Below are 13970 nucleotides of genomic sequence, written 5' to 3'. Positions count from 1 at the left end.
CGAGATGTCGAATGACGAGCTAAGTGGTAGTAATAAGTAGAATAGTTCTTTATTTAACGTATTCATGGTATGTGCTGTAGAACTGAATAGCCCAAGCATGAAATAATTAAGTGTGCAAATGATATAAGGAAGTGAAGTGCGATATATTTAAGATGCCATTAATATATTAAGTCAATGAGGAATTAAGACGATATCTCATGATATACTGGTTAAGTATTATTTTATAATTTCAATCAATGAGTGAGCATACGATTAAAAAGTGACATAGTAAAACAGCCGATTTCAAAGAGTGCCAGTTAGTTTAAAAGATCTATGAATGACATAGTGCTATCCAAACCTAGATTACGTCATAGTAGGACGCGTATTTGGAAGTGTTTAATTAAAGTCAACATATTCTTTGCTGTATGATAATGTATGAAGAATAGATACCGTATGTGGGGTTATGTGTCGTATTTACGATAAGTTGAGTATTAAGAAAGGAATTCTGCGTGAAACGAACGTGATGTCTCAATGTATTGGATGATTATTGGAGGTTATATGCATTATATATGAATGTTAATTAAGTTGAATATGAGTTGAAATGAAGGTTATTGAGGATAATATGGAAGTGTTTTTTATGATTCAATTGAAATATTGCGCAGAATGGTAAGTAATGAGACATGTGTGAAATGAATAATACGCGGTATATGGATGGAAACAAAGCAATTACTGAAAGGAAACATACCCCAGGGAAAACTTATAGCAAGGTATGGATGGTTAAGTTATATGTATTTAGCTGAGTATTGAGAATGGTTTGGCAGTAGTAATAACTGGTAATGGTTAGATTTATATGTGTTGTGTCGTATTCTCCATGAATATAGATCGTGTAAAAGACAAGATTATTATATAACCAGAGTGATAATATAATATTGAGATATACTGCAGGTACTTGCACACATGTTTATATGGCAGAAGCTTATCGGATATGTGCACATTGAACTGTGTTACGTTAAATAAGGAATTCTATAGCAAGAGTAAGGAAATACTATGATATATATGAAATATCGTTTATATTTTTCTTAAATTGAAACACTATAAAAGTGAGTAATAAGCTAGGAGCCGTAATTTGAATGGCAGTAGGACCAAGTAACTTAGCACGTCAGTCGATTTCTTGTTTTCTTTATTTTATCCGATACCAACGAATTCAGATCACCGTTATCAGAACTCAGATAATACAGACTATGCAGATTGTTTTTAATTTAGGTCATTTTGATTATAATTCAGGTCATTATTATTATAATATGATTACTGTTATCGTTGTGATTATTATGACAGTGAATTTTTGACGTCGTAAATGATATAAATACTTGGTAAAACCATGAACTTTGACAATAATCAGATAATTAAGCTATATTTGTGCACGCAAGTAGCACGGTTTAATTTTTGCATGGAAGATTTAAAAAAAATTGATTTCACTTCAGAAATATCCAGTTCAAAATGTTGTAATAAGCAAACATAAGTTAAATGTAAGCCAGCGCTGACTGAAAGAATTAATTCACGGGGTATAGTGCGCATTGGTATCACCCAAATATCACTATAAAATTTGTCACAAATGGAACATAATAATTGCTTTTACACATATCAAGTGAAAAATCCCTGGCAAATTAAGAAATATTTGATTTTTGGAGAATATTATATATACGTACTTTACCACTTTACAAGTACATTTGGTGTTGCGCTCACAGTGGCACACGTAGTGAGTTATTATTCGTAGTATTAGATTATAGTCATACTTAGCACGTAAGGTATTTTCTGAGCGGATTTGCGTTGGAAGTCGTTGATCGAAGTTTGTATTTGCGGATTTTGCGATTTGGTGATGACATAGGAATTTTAGAACTGCACTTGGAACTAGTATCTTTCTCTGAACTTACGTAATTTGAACTTATAGAAAAATTAAACATTTTTCTTAAAATATGGATACCCTGAGACGAAATCTGACTAGCTGGAGGAATAACTGTAGTTCACCTTAACCCGTAGGGTGCAATATTAATAATCAGTATTTATAATACAAAACAAAAATCTAGTTGAGTGTGGCGTCAACAATACGTTCATAATCAATGTGACATCAACATACTTTTTAGGCTATATACTAGATATTAAGAACGTTTACAAGTTAATAAGTAATAGCATCATTACCAGCTCTTCATCATGTATTCAGCTACTCAGTAGGAGATTGTGGTAAATGAACTGTGATGAACAACTGAGTGTGTGACGTGACGGTGACAGGGTGGAATCTGGATCGTATTTTAGGTAAAGTATGTACGCTCAGAATATGATCTCGCCATGCACTAGAATGGGAATGGTAAGACAATGCACCAAGAAAAACACAAGGCATAAACAGGATACTAATCCGAGTGACGCAGTATCAATCAACGCACGTGATGGCGTAGCAAAAGGGGTGTAACAACACTCCAAAAAAGAAAAAAATATAAGTCCGTCCGTGCACAAGTTCACAGGTAGTTTTCAATTTTCAAGGTGAAAGGTTTTCAGCAGAGCGCATAATGGAAGCATTTTCACTGAGTCCATATATTCAGAGGAACCGAGGTAAGTACCAAATTTTGAGGGCAAGGAAAGGCGTACGACAACAAAAAAAAGGGCAAAGAAGAAATAGTTTTTTCATAATAACAATATATTAACAAAAAACACCCAGAAGAAACATTTATACAAAACAAAGAAAACAACAATCATCCAAAGGTCAGTTAGTTCTGACTTCCAAAAAAGAAAAAAAACAGATGGGACGACCATATTAATTTTCTGATTGTTTTTCAAAGAGAACAGCTAGACTCGAAACCTTCAATAATAAATACAACCTCTTTTACATGAGGAGTGTCCTACACAAGGAAAACAGAAATTTACTTATGGACACAAAAAAAACATTAAAATTTGAAAGACATATGGGCCACTGTACAACAATACATGTAGAAGAAAAAAAGCGCGGAAGGGATGCGAAATAGGAAGGTGGGGAAAGGGGAGGGACGTGAAAGAAAACAGTACCAATGGCTGCCAACAGGGATTTGGAAAAATAGGATCAGTCACTATCGATGAAATTCCAAAATAGCAAACAGAAGCTAGGTGATAGTTCAATTGATTCTATTCATGCGTTTGCTCGGGAAAACAGTTGAATTTCAATGGTTCATATCGCAGCAATTACTTGACGTATCACAAAGTCCAACTTCGGAGTAAGATGGTAATGTAATTCCAAAGTAAGGTACCGCTATCAATAGCTGCAGTTAGCTTATTATCAACATGAACTGTCATTGGTAGCCAGTAACGGCAATTTGAAAATTAAGGAAGTGCAGCATTAGAAGAAAGTTCAAAGAACAACATGGAAATGAAATAAAATAAAGTCTTCGCTCACCCGTCCAGCAGTCGTAGCTTTTCAATGGTATACAAAAGCATATTTTAAAAGAAACATTGCACACAGTCCAGCTGGTAGCAAAATAAAACCAAGTCCTCCCTCCACACAAATCGTCGTGTTCATCCGAACTCGCTGCTCAAGCCCAGAGCAGGCCAATTTATATTCAGGTAGAAGCGTCCAGAAAGGACGAGAGCATACAGTACCCAATGCGCAACGAAGCGGTAGGGGAAGGAAAGAGGGAGGGTAAGCAGCACGAGCAGTTGAAGCTGGACGGGCGAAGAGAGCACAGGCAGGTTAGTAGCGGCATATGCAGCGTAGTAAACGTAGAATCCATAAAACAGTAGAAAAATTCGGAGCACGTTATATACTCCCAGCAGCCGGAGAAATCCGATGGATTGGGTGTAGAAGCGACGAAAGTCCATTGATGCTCCAGAGGGGCGCCGAACTCAGGAACACGAAGAGAGTGTCGTCGTCGAGGAGGCAAAAACAAAAAGCAAGAACAGGCATGAGTTACAAGTAAGAAGAGAAGAGAAAAAAGGGAGGGGCAGAGGGGAGGGGAATAAAAGAGAAAGAACGATCCGGATCGAAAAAAAAGGGAGGGATGAGACAAGAAAAGGAGAGGGGTTACAAAAAAAGGTTTTACAATAAAAGTTACAATATGTATATATAACTGGCCGTACAAAAATTTTACAAAAAAGTTAAGTAAATGAAAGTACAATGACAAAGGAGTATTTAATAAGATGGTGTCCCATAAAAAAAAGAAACCCATCAGGGGAAATGATCGATGGGGGAGCCGGAGGAAGTGACGAAGTGTGTGGAGGGAGCATGACCGGGTGAGCGAAAGAAAAAAGCAAAGATATGAACCACAGAAAAAAGGGAAAGAAAAGGGGGGGGGACATGGGTGAACAAACGCAAGTAAAGAAAAAACAATAGTACAGTAGGAAAAAAAGATGAAATGAAGTATGAATTGTCCATCCCTGCGGCAAGCCAAGGGGTTAAGCGGAGAACTTTTTTAAGAGGGAAAAATGAGCCTTACGAATATCATTAGGATTGTCCAAGGATTGCAACAAAGCTGTAACAGGGGACGGGAAGGAAAGAATGCGAAAGGGCCCAAGCGAACGGGGAGAAAGCTTAGCAGATAAGTGTTGAGAGGAGGAACTGATGGGATGGTTTTTGAAGAGAACTAAATCCAAAGGTTTGAAGGTGGGAGAGCGAACCCGAGAATTGTAAGTTTTTTTATGGAGGTCTCTGGCTTGAAACAACTTTTTGAGACCATCTTGCAAATGATCAGGGGTGAGAAGATGAGGTGGTGTGGTCAACAAAGAGGACAAATCCCATGTCAAAGAGAGAGGGGTGTGTAATTCACGGCCTAAAAATAATTTAGCCGGAGTATAAGAGGTTGAATTATGAACAGTAGCGTTTGATGCCAAGGCAAAATAAGGCAATTCGGCATCCCAAGTCCGGTGATCATGTGAATGAAAAATAGATAGAAGGGCTTTTAGATTACGATGATAACGCTCAACGATGTTAGCTTGAGGGTGGTAGGGGGAAATATTGATTGTCTTAATCCCATGAGAAAAACAAAAATTATAGAAGAGTTTAGAAGTGAAAACAGTAGCATTATCAGACACCAACATTTTAGGAATTCCAGTGATGGGGAAAATTTGGGTAGAAAGTAAGTTAATAATTATCTGGGAAGAAATAGTTCGTAAAGGACGAAGAACAATAAATTTAGAAAAACCATCGAGTAAGGTGAAAATATAAGAGTTAGATTTCGAAGATTTTACAAGAGGTCCCACAATATCAACATAGAATTTCTCAGCAGGGTAAGTAGGGGGGGAGGCAGCATAATTACCATAGGGCTGATGATTGGGGGGCTTATGTTTCTGACACAAGTCACATAAGCGGACCCACGAATATACCTCTTTCCGCATCTGAGGCCAAAAGAACTGAGAAGCAAGACGAGCATAAGTTTTAGACATGCCAAAGTGACCCCCAACAGGGGATCCATGGAAATACTGAAAAACCATTTGTCGGAGACTGGAAGGGAGAACGAGACGAGGAGTGGCGCGCGGAGTAGGTTTGAAAATTAAAAGTTGATTGTGGAGACGAAAGGGGCCAGAATAATCGGGAGAAGAAAGATCTTGACAAAGTTGTTGACAATAAGGATCAAGTTTTTGATGATCAAGACATGATTGAAAGGAAAGGAGAAAATTGATAAGGGAAGAAATAGAAGTAACAGAGTTGATAGGAAGTTGATTAAGCTCAGAAAGATGAGATGAAGTATCATCAAAAAGCCGAGATAGCGCGTCAGCAACAGAATTATGATACCCGGAAACGAACTTAAGAGAAAATTTGAAACGGGATAGGCGAAGCAACCATCTACCGGTACGTCCAATTTTGGGGGCATTATGTAATAACCAAGAAAGGGCCTGGTTATCAGTACTAACTAAAAATTCGCGATGGTCTAAGTACTCCGCAAAATGCTCAATGGAAAGAATGAGAGCTAAAGCCTCCCTTTCATACACAGAATATTTACGTTCAACGGGGGTAAGAAGACGACTGAAATAAGCAACAGGTAAAGTTTGATCGTTCTTCGTCTGCTGGAGAACAGCACCTATGGCAACATCGGAGGCGTCAGTGGAAAGTTCAAATTTAAAATCAAAATCAGGGATTTGCAAAAGAGGGGCCTGAGAGAGTTTAGATTTTAACGTATCAAAGGCGGTTTGTTGAAGAGAAGACCAATGAAATTTGATACCTTTACGTTTAAGCAGATTGAGGGGTTCAGAAAGTAAAGAAAAATTGGGAATATATTTGGCATAAAAACCAATCATCCCAAGAAAGGAACGTAATTGCTTAAGATTAGAGGGAGGAGGTATTTTGTGAATGGCAGAAACTCTTTCAGGGTCGACAGCCACCCCCTGTGAACTTAAGATGTGACCCAAAAATTTAATAGATGTCTGGGCGATAAGCACCTTAGAAGGGTTGACAGTTAAGCCGACTGAGCGGAGGCGAGCCAACACTTCACGAACATGGAGTAAATGGGTTTCAAAATCTGAAGAATAAATAAGAATATCATCAATAAAAGGAAATAAGTATTTATATTTTATATCAGCAAACAAGGAATCCACAAACCGCTGCATAATTTGTGAGCCAAGATTCAAACCGAAAGGGACTTTTTTGAATTGATATAGTCCATTCGGGGTAATAAAAGCCGTATAGCGAGAACTAACGTCATCTAAAGGAATTTGATTATAAGCCGAATTTAAATCAAAGATGGTAAAAAACTGAGCATTTGAAAAATGTTGAAAAGCAGATTGCAATTTTGGCATGGGATAGGCATCATAGAGGATGCGAGAATTTAATTTTCTATAGTCCACTATAAAACGAGAGGATCCATCGGGTTTATCGACGATGAAAGCGGGAGAGGCATAATTAGAAGATGATGGAATAATAGTCTCAGTTTGAAGCATTTGATCAACTAAGGAATTCAAAATTTTCATGCGAGGGGGACTCAAAAAATAAGGAGAAGAACGAACCGGGGTAGGATCAGTAAGATCAATGTGAGCAGAAAAATTTTTAACGGTGCCCAAAGTGGGGGTAATGACATCGGAAAACTCTTCAAGTAAGGACTGAACGCGGTCAGAATGAACAGAATTTATAGGTAAACATGTAGAGGGATGAGAAAGAGGGAAGTCAAAACTATGAACCAATGGAATAGACTTAGAGGAAAAATGAAAGGAGACCGTAGAGTTGACCGAATCCAATATGAGTCCAGTATGGGAAAAAAAATCAAAACCTAAAATAATAGGTGATGATAAGGTCTGAACAACCAAAAAGGTAAAAGGCCAAGAAAAATCTTGCATCTTAATATTTAAAGAAATAGCACCAACGATTTCTAAAGGTTGATTGCAGGCAGAAAGACAACGTACAGTAGAGGGAGAATAGGAGAGCTGGGGACATAAAGATTGCAAAGATTGAAAAAATGACAAACTAATAAGAGAAACAGCAGCACCAGAATCTAACAAGGCAAGAGAGGGTAGGTTATTAACGGTGACAAGAATATGAGAGGTCGGAGGTAGGAAAGAGGTAGAACAAGGCGAAAAGGAAGAAGAGGTGAAGGGAATGGGTGAAATCACAGAGGTAGGACGAGGTGTCTGAAGAGTGTGGGAAGGCAGATTTTCCCCATGAATACGCCGACTGCCTAGCGGCGAGGGGGAAAGGCGTTTCCCACAGGCAGAGTGGTGCAAAATTTAGAAATATGACCCGGTCCATTACAGCGAAAACAGACAATGGGGGAACGAACATTAGAAGGACGCAGAGCAGAAGATGATGTGGAGGAAAAGGAAGACGGAATAGGCGGTGGTGGAACGGAAGAATAATAAGAAGTATCGCTTAACGCAGACAAAGCATGAGATTGAGCCAGATTATATAATTGAAGCATAGAAGTTGGAGGGTTCAGTGCATTAAAAAGTTGTCGAAAGGAGGAAGTAGCATAAAACTGAACAATCGAAATTAATTCAGCAACATTGTGGGCAATATTTAGTACATCACTATAAGTAGTGATAGAATCTAAATAATCATGTGCGGATTCAGTCGGAAGTTGGTGACGACGAATGAACTCGGTACTGAGTTTAAAACGTATCTCATAAGGCAAAAAATAATTATGAATAGCATTACGTAACTCATACCAGGTGGAAAAATGAGACATGTTATCCAACCAAAATTTAGAAAAAAAACCCGTGGTCTTAGCGGATAACAAACCAAGCATTTGAGGAAAGGAGGCTAAATTGAGATTGAGAAATTTACGAACAGAGAAAAGCCACATAGTAAGGTTACGAGGATCAGTCGCTATTAACTGCGGAACCTGAAGTAAAGATTGTTTGATAATATGAACATTCAAGGAACTGTCAACAGCACTAAGGTGGGGAGTGGATGGAGAAGAACGGGGGCCTAGATCCGGAGCCATGTTGTGATGGTGAGAAAACGGGAAAGATTTGTGATCAGAAAACGGGTTAGTGGATGAAGGAGTCGAAGGATAAGAGAAGGAACTCGGAGGAGTAGAAATAGAAAAAGAAATCAAGTCATTGACGGGAGGGTTAGGCAAAGAAAGATTATGATAAGTAGGAGGGGGAGAAGAATTGTCGTCACCCAAAGGGAAATTATCAGAGAAGCATGCCATAATGGAAAATTTACTAAAAGAAATGGAGTAATGAGAGAAAAAGGTCTGCTACCATTTGTGATGAACAACTGAGTGTGTGACGTGACGGTGACAGGGTGGAATCTGGGTCGTATTTTAGGTAAAGTATGTACGCTCAGAATATGATCTCGCCATGCACTAGAATGGGAATGGTGAGACAATGCACCAAGAAAAACACAAGGCATAAACCAGGATACTAATCCAAGTGACGCAGTATCAATCAACGCACGTGATTGCGTAGCAAAAGGGGTGTAACAACACTCCAAAAAAGAAAAAATATATAAGTCCGTCCGTGCACAAGTTCACAGGTAGTTTTCAATTTTCAAGGTGAAAGGTTTTCAGCAGAGCGCATAATGGAAGCATTTTCACTGAGTCCATATATTCAGAGGAACCGAGGTAAGTACCAAATTTTGAGGGCAAGGAAAGGCGTACGACAACAAAAAAAAGGGCAAAGAAGAAATAGTTTTTTCATAATAACAATATATTAACAAAAAACACCCAGAAGAAACATTTATACAAAACAAAGAAAACAACAATCATCCAAAGGTCAGTTAGTTCTGACTTCCAAAAAAGAAAAAAAAACAGATGGGACGACCATATTAATTTTCTGATTGTTTTTCAAAGAGAACAGCTAGACTCGAAACCTTCAATAATAAATACAACCTCTTTTACATGAGGAGTGTCCTACACAAGGAAAACAGAAATTTACTTATGGACACAAAAAAAACATTAAAATTTGAAAGACATATGGGCCACTGTACAACAATACATGTAGAAGAAAAAAAGCGCGGAAGGGATGCGAAATAGGAAGGTGGGGAAAGGGGAGGGACGTGAAAGAAAACAGTACCAATGGCTGCCAACAGGGATTTGGAAAAATAGGATCAGTCACTATCGATGAAATTCCAAAATAGCAAACAGAAGCTAGGTGATAGTTCAATTGATTCTATTCATGCGTTTGCTCGGGAAAACAGTTGAATTTCAATGGTTCATATCGCAGCAATTACTTGACGTATCACAAAGTCCAACTTCGGAGTAAGATGGTAATGTAATTCCAAAGTAAGGTACCGCTATCAATAGCTGCAGTTAGCTTATTATCAACATGAACTGTCATTGGTAGCCAGTAACGGCAATTTGAAAATTAAGGAAGTGCAGCATTAGAAGAAAGTTCAAAGAACAACATGGAAATGAAATAAAATAAAGTCTTCGCTCACCCGTCCAGCAGTCGTAGCTTTTCAATGGTATACAAAAGCATATTTTAAAAGAAACATTGCACACAGTCCAGCTGGTAGCAAAATAAAACCAAGTCCTCCCTCCACACAAATCGTCGTGTTCATCCGAACTCGCTGCTCAAGCCCAGAGCAGGCCAATTTATATTCAGGTAGAAGCGTCCAGAAAGGACGAGAGCATACAGTACCCAATGCGCAACGAAGCGGTAGGGGAAGGAAAGAGGGAGGGTAAGCAGCACGAGCAGTTGAAGCTGGACGGGCGAAGAGAGCACAGGCAGGTTAGTAGCGGCATATGCAGCGTAGTAAACGTAGAATCCATAAAACAGTAGAAAAATTCGGAGCACGTTATAGAACTGAAGGGACTAATGTCGCTAATCTTATTTGGAAGCTTATTATACGAGGGTGAGTCAATAAATAAGTCGCAAACATGTGTGTGCCTTATACCATTTGAAATTAAGCGCGCAAGTATTGCCAGCAGATGGCAGCATATATATGCTTGTCGTACGACATCTCGCAGGCACTCAGTCAGAGGCTGTTAGTGCACGATGGCACATGTGTTGCACGACTGTACGCGAGAAGAACAACATGCAATTGTGCGGGTTTTTTTGGGCCAAAGGACTGTCCACAGAAGACCACAGAAGTCTGTGGTGAAAGTTGTTTCTCACGGAAGGCTGTGTTCAATTGGATCCAGATGTTTAACGATGGAAAGAAAAGCATCAGAGATAGGGAGCGTCCTGGTCGTCCTGCGGAGGTGTCAACGCTTGGAACATCCACCGTACAGTCCTGACTTAGCTCCCAGTGATTTTCATCTGTTTGGGCCGCTAAAAAACATTTAGGTTGCCGTCATTTTGATGCAGATGATGCCGTAATCTATGAGGTTATACGTTGGTTGCGACAGCAACCAAAGGACTTTTTTGCTGCTGGCCTTTCAAGGACATGTAAAGAGATAAGTGTCTGAATGTACAGGGTGAATATGTGGAAAGGTGAAATAAATGTTAGAAAGTTATTTTTTTACCTCTATTCATTTTTGCGACTTATTTATTGAGTCATCCTCGTATAATCTGATTCCAACAAAGTCAAAATATCTCAAGGCAATGGTTTTACTCTTGTGCTCGATAAAAACATTATTTCATGTTCGTGTCTGGTAATTGTGATTGTCACAATTCTTTCTGAAGTGATCATTTTTTTCGGGTGTAGAATGCATTGCCTGATGTATCAGCTTGGTACTGTGAGTATCCTTAGTCTCTTAAATAATGGTCTGCAATGATCTAACCTGTTACGTTTCTACATAATTCTGATAGCTCGTTTCTGTATTCGAAAAATGACATCAATATTTGAATTGTAGAAGCTCCAGAGACCAATAGCATAAGAGATGACTGAATGGAAATATCCTAAATATGCTATTCTTCACTACAACTATTAGATAAAATCATTAAGGCAAAGCAAACAGAACTCAGAGACTTCCTTATTTTTTAATATGACAATATCATATTAATTTTTCATCTATATGGTCACATAAAATTTTTGTGGTCAATGTATTTTCAATTGCATTTAATATTAGGTTGTAATTTTTTGCAGTTTTGTCATGGTAGTTATATGCCTTGAATTCCTTGTATTGGGTCTTTTTTAGGTTCAATGTTAATTTGTTTTTCCTGAACCATGATTCTAACCTAGAGAGGACTGCATTTGCTGCAATTTCTATAGACATAGGGTCAGGATTATTAATAACTAGCTGATGTACCCGTGCTTCGCTACGGAATTCTAAATTGTATACAGAATTCTAGGTTAGGTAGTGTACATGTGAGCAGGATTCTATTAAACTGCATAGCTCTTAACGTTACCCTAGAAACGCGACGAAGAAGTCACCAAACGTCTTTTCTCATGTGAAGGCTGGGTTAGAGAATTTTCGTTTTTAATGGTAGGCCCGCTTGCCTACCATCAGTCACAATCAGTTTGGGGAGTTTTCATTATATTGGCAGACCTCACTCTCCACCTACCTATTTACATCCTCAGAAATCCTCATAGTGATTTTCGCAACTGAAATGAAGATAGGATATTACAATGACATCAGCAGGAACGGCACGATTAAAAGCAATGCTTTCATATGAAATACTCGACCAAATGAAAAACCACACTTTTTCTCACGTTTAACAAACAGTACTATGCTGCCGATCTAAATGCCGCTCTCCACTGATTAACATTTAACAACAACATGTTAAATGTTAAAAGTGTTAAATGTTAACTGGTGACACCATCAACGTGTTAAATGTTAAATGTTGAATACTGTTTCATTTAACATTGTTTCCGCGCTTAATAAACATGTTAAACTTGACTTTCTTTGTTTATATATAGGTAGTTCATCATATCAATTTGCGGTAATACATTTAGGTGGTGTCTAATATTTTCAAACAAGGACAATGGACTCAGATGAAGAGGATTTGGCCATTGTTATTGCCGCTGTTGCATCTTGTAATGATTTAGAAATGCAGTTTTATTATACACATTTCCTCCTCTCATCCTGATCATTGCTTCAAAAGCAAACCTCTTTGAAGTATACACTTCGTCCGCTCCAGCCCCTCGACTTCCGAATTTTCTGATTTTTTTTTGCAATACTCAACTGTACTGGGAGCGTAGGGATGCTAGATGTTTTTTCGATGCACGCGCGGGAATAATTATAGATACGGGAATGATTATAGATAATTTAAAGTTCCTGGAAACTGTCGGCTTTCTTCACTTTATATCTGTATTCCTTTGATGAGACATCCCACAAGCAAGGCCTTTCTATTGCCGGTATGTCATTAATTAAGTCCAAAGTAATCTCGCTCCACTCCATTTCTGACTATAAATTTTAGTATAGTGCAGAGAGAACGACACGCGTGCGCGTACCGGTATTGTATTTGTAGCTTATAACAAAGAGAATGAGTGTTGTAACTATAATCCTACCTCACGAGAAGCGCGTCGTTTGCGTCGTTTGGCTACCTGTTGACATGGAAACGGCAAGGAAGTTGCCGAAGCTGTGCCAACATCTCACGAACAACGAATTGACTTGACATGTTTTCCACTTGGAACGGAAAACACGCCAACATGTTAAATGTGTTAACCTCAACATTCTGAGTTAACATGCAAAGTCAATTGGAAGACACAATCACAATATACGTGTCAATTGTAACATGTTAAATTTAACATGTTGGTGTTAAATGTTAATCAGTGGAGACCGGCCTTAACAGTCCAAAGTTCCAGAGCTGAAATGACCAAGCCGTAGTCATCTGTGATCCGTGAACAATTTTCGGCGGGTTTGGGGGGAGGGCTTTCGAATAATGGAGAGTCCCAGGGCAAACTATGCCCTTTTATGAATCTGTTTCCTAGGAGTTCCCGATGAATTGGAAAATCTCAGTTCACTACACTGGCGGCGGAAAAGTCTATCTGATTTGGAGGCAAATATTCCCTCTAAGCCAGAGGAGAAACAGCCTCTTCACTGCTAATTTGGATTAAATTGAATGTAGTGAGGAGGAAGAAGCTTTTCTTAAGAAACGGCTCTTTTCAGGGTTGACTTTTGAGTTATTTAGTGAATTGTGATATTATAATTTGGAATAGGCCTGAACTGTAATTCTAGACCAGGTTTTTTAAATACAACTTTTTATTGGTAAAAATACATGCTTACAAGTTTTACAGTTGGTTGGTTTACATAGTTCATGTCTCCTGATCTACAGTAAGTCCCTTCCACTTCCACTACCTTGGTGGTTCTTGTTAGTTCTTGAACAATCTTACATTGCTATGACAATAATTGATTACCATTAACGACCAGGTCTTGAGTAAAAACAATGAAGAGTTCTTGTTCCTAATCCTTCGGCACACATACTGAATACAACACCAATAATTACATAGATTACATTACACAATTAGCAAACAATGTCTTTTTTCGCCTTGATGATTTGGCACTATTGAAATTTGTTAGGAAGCATTACTGTGTAAGCGTTAGGATGAAAATAATGAAAATAAAAGTAAATAAAAATAACAACACACACTTTTTGGCTTTACCGAGCTGGAGCAGTAGTATAACTTTCGGAGATTTACAAAAGACATTAAAAACAAATATGTTTCTTAATTATTCATGTTGTTTTCAGTATAGATGTCTTCCATTATTGAG

Source organism: Anabrus simplex, chromosome 1 (assembly GCF_040414725.1).
Source record: "Anabrus simplex isolate iqAnaSimp1 chromosome 1, ASM4041472v1, whole genome shotgun sequence".
NCBI lineage: Eukaryota > Metazoa > Arthropoda > Insecta > Orthoptera > Tettigoniidae > Anabrus > Anabrus simplex.
The sequence above is the reverse complement of the archived record's forward strand: the minus strand, read 5'-3'. Positions refer to the sequence as shown.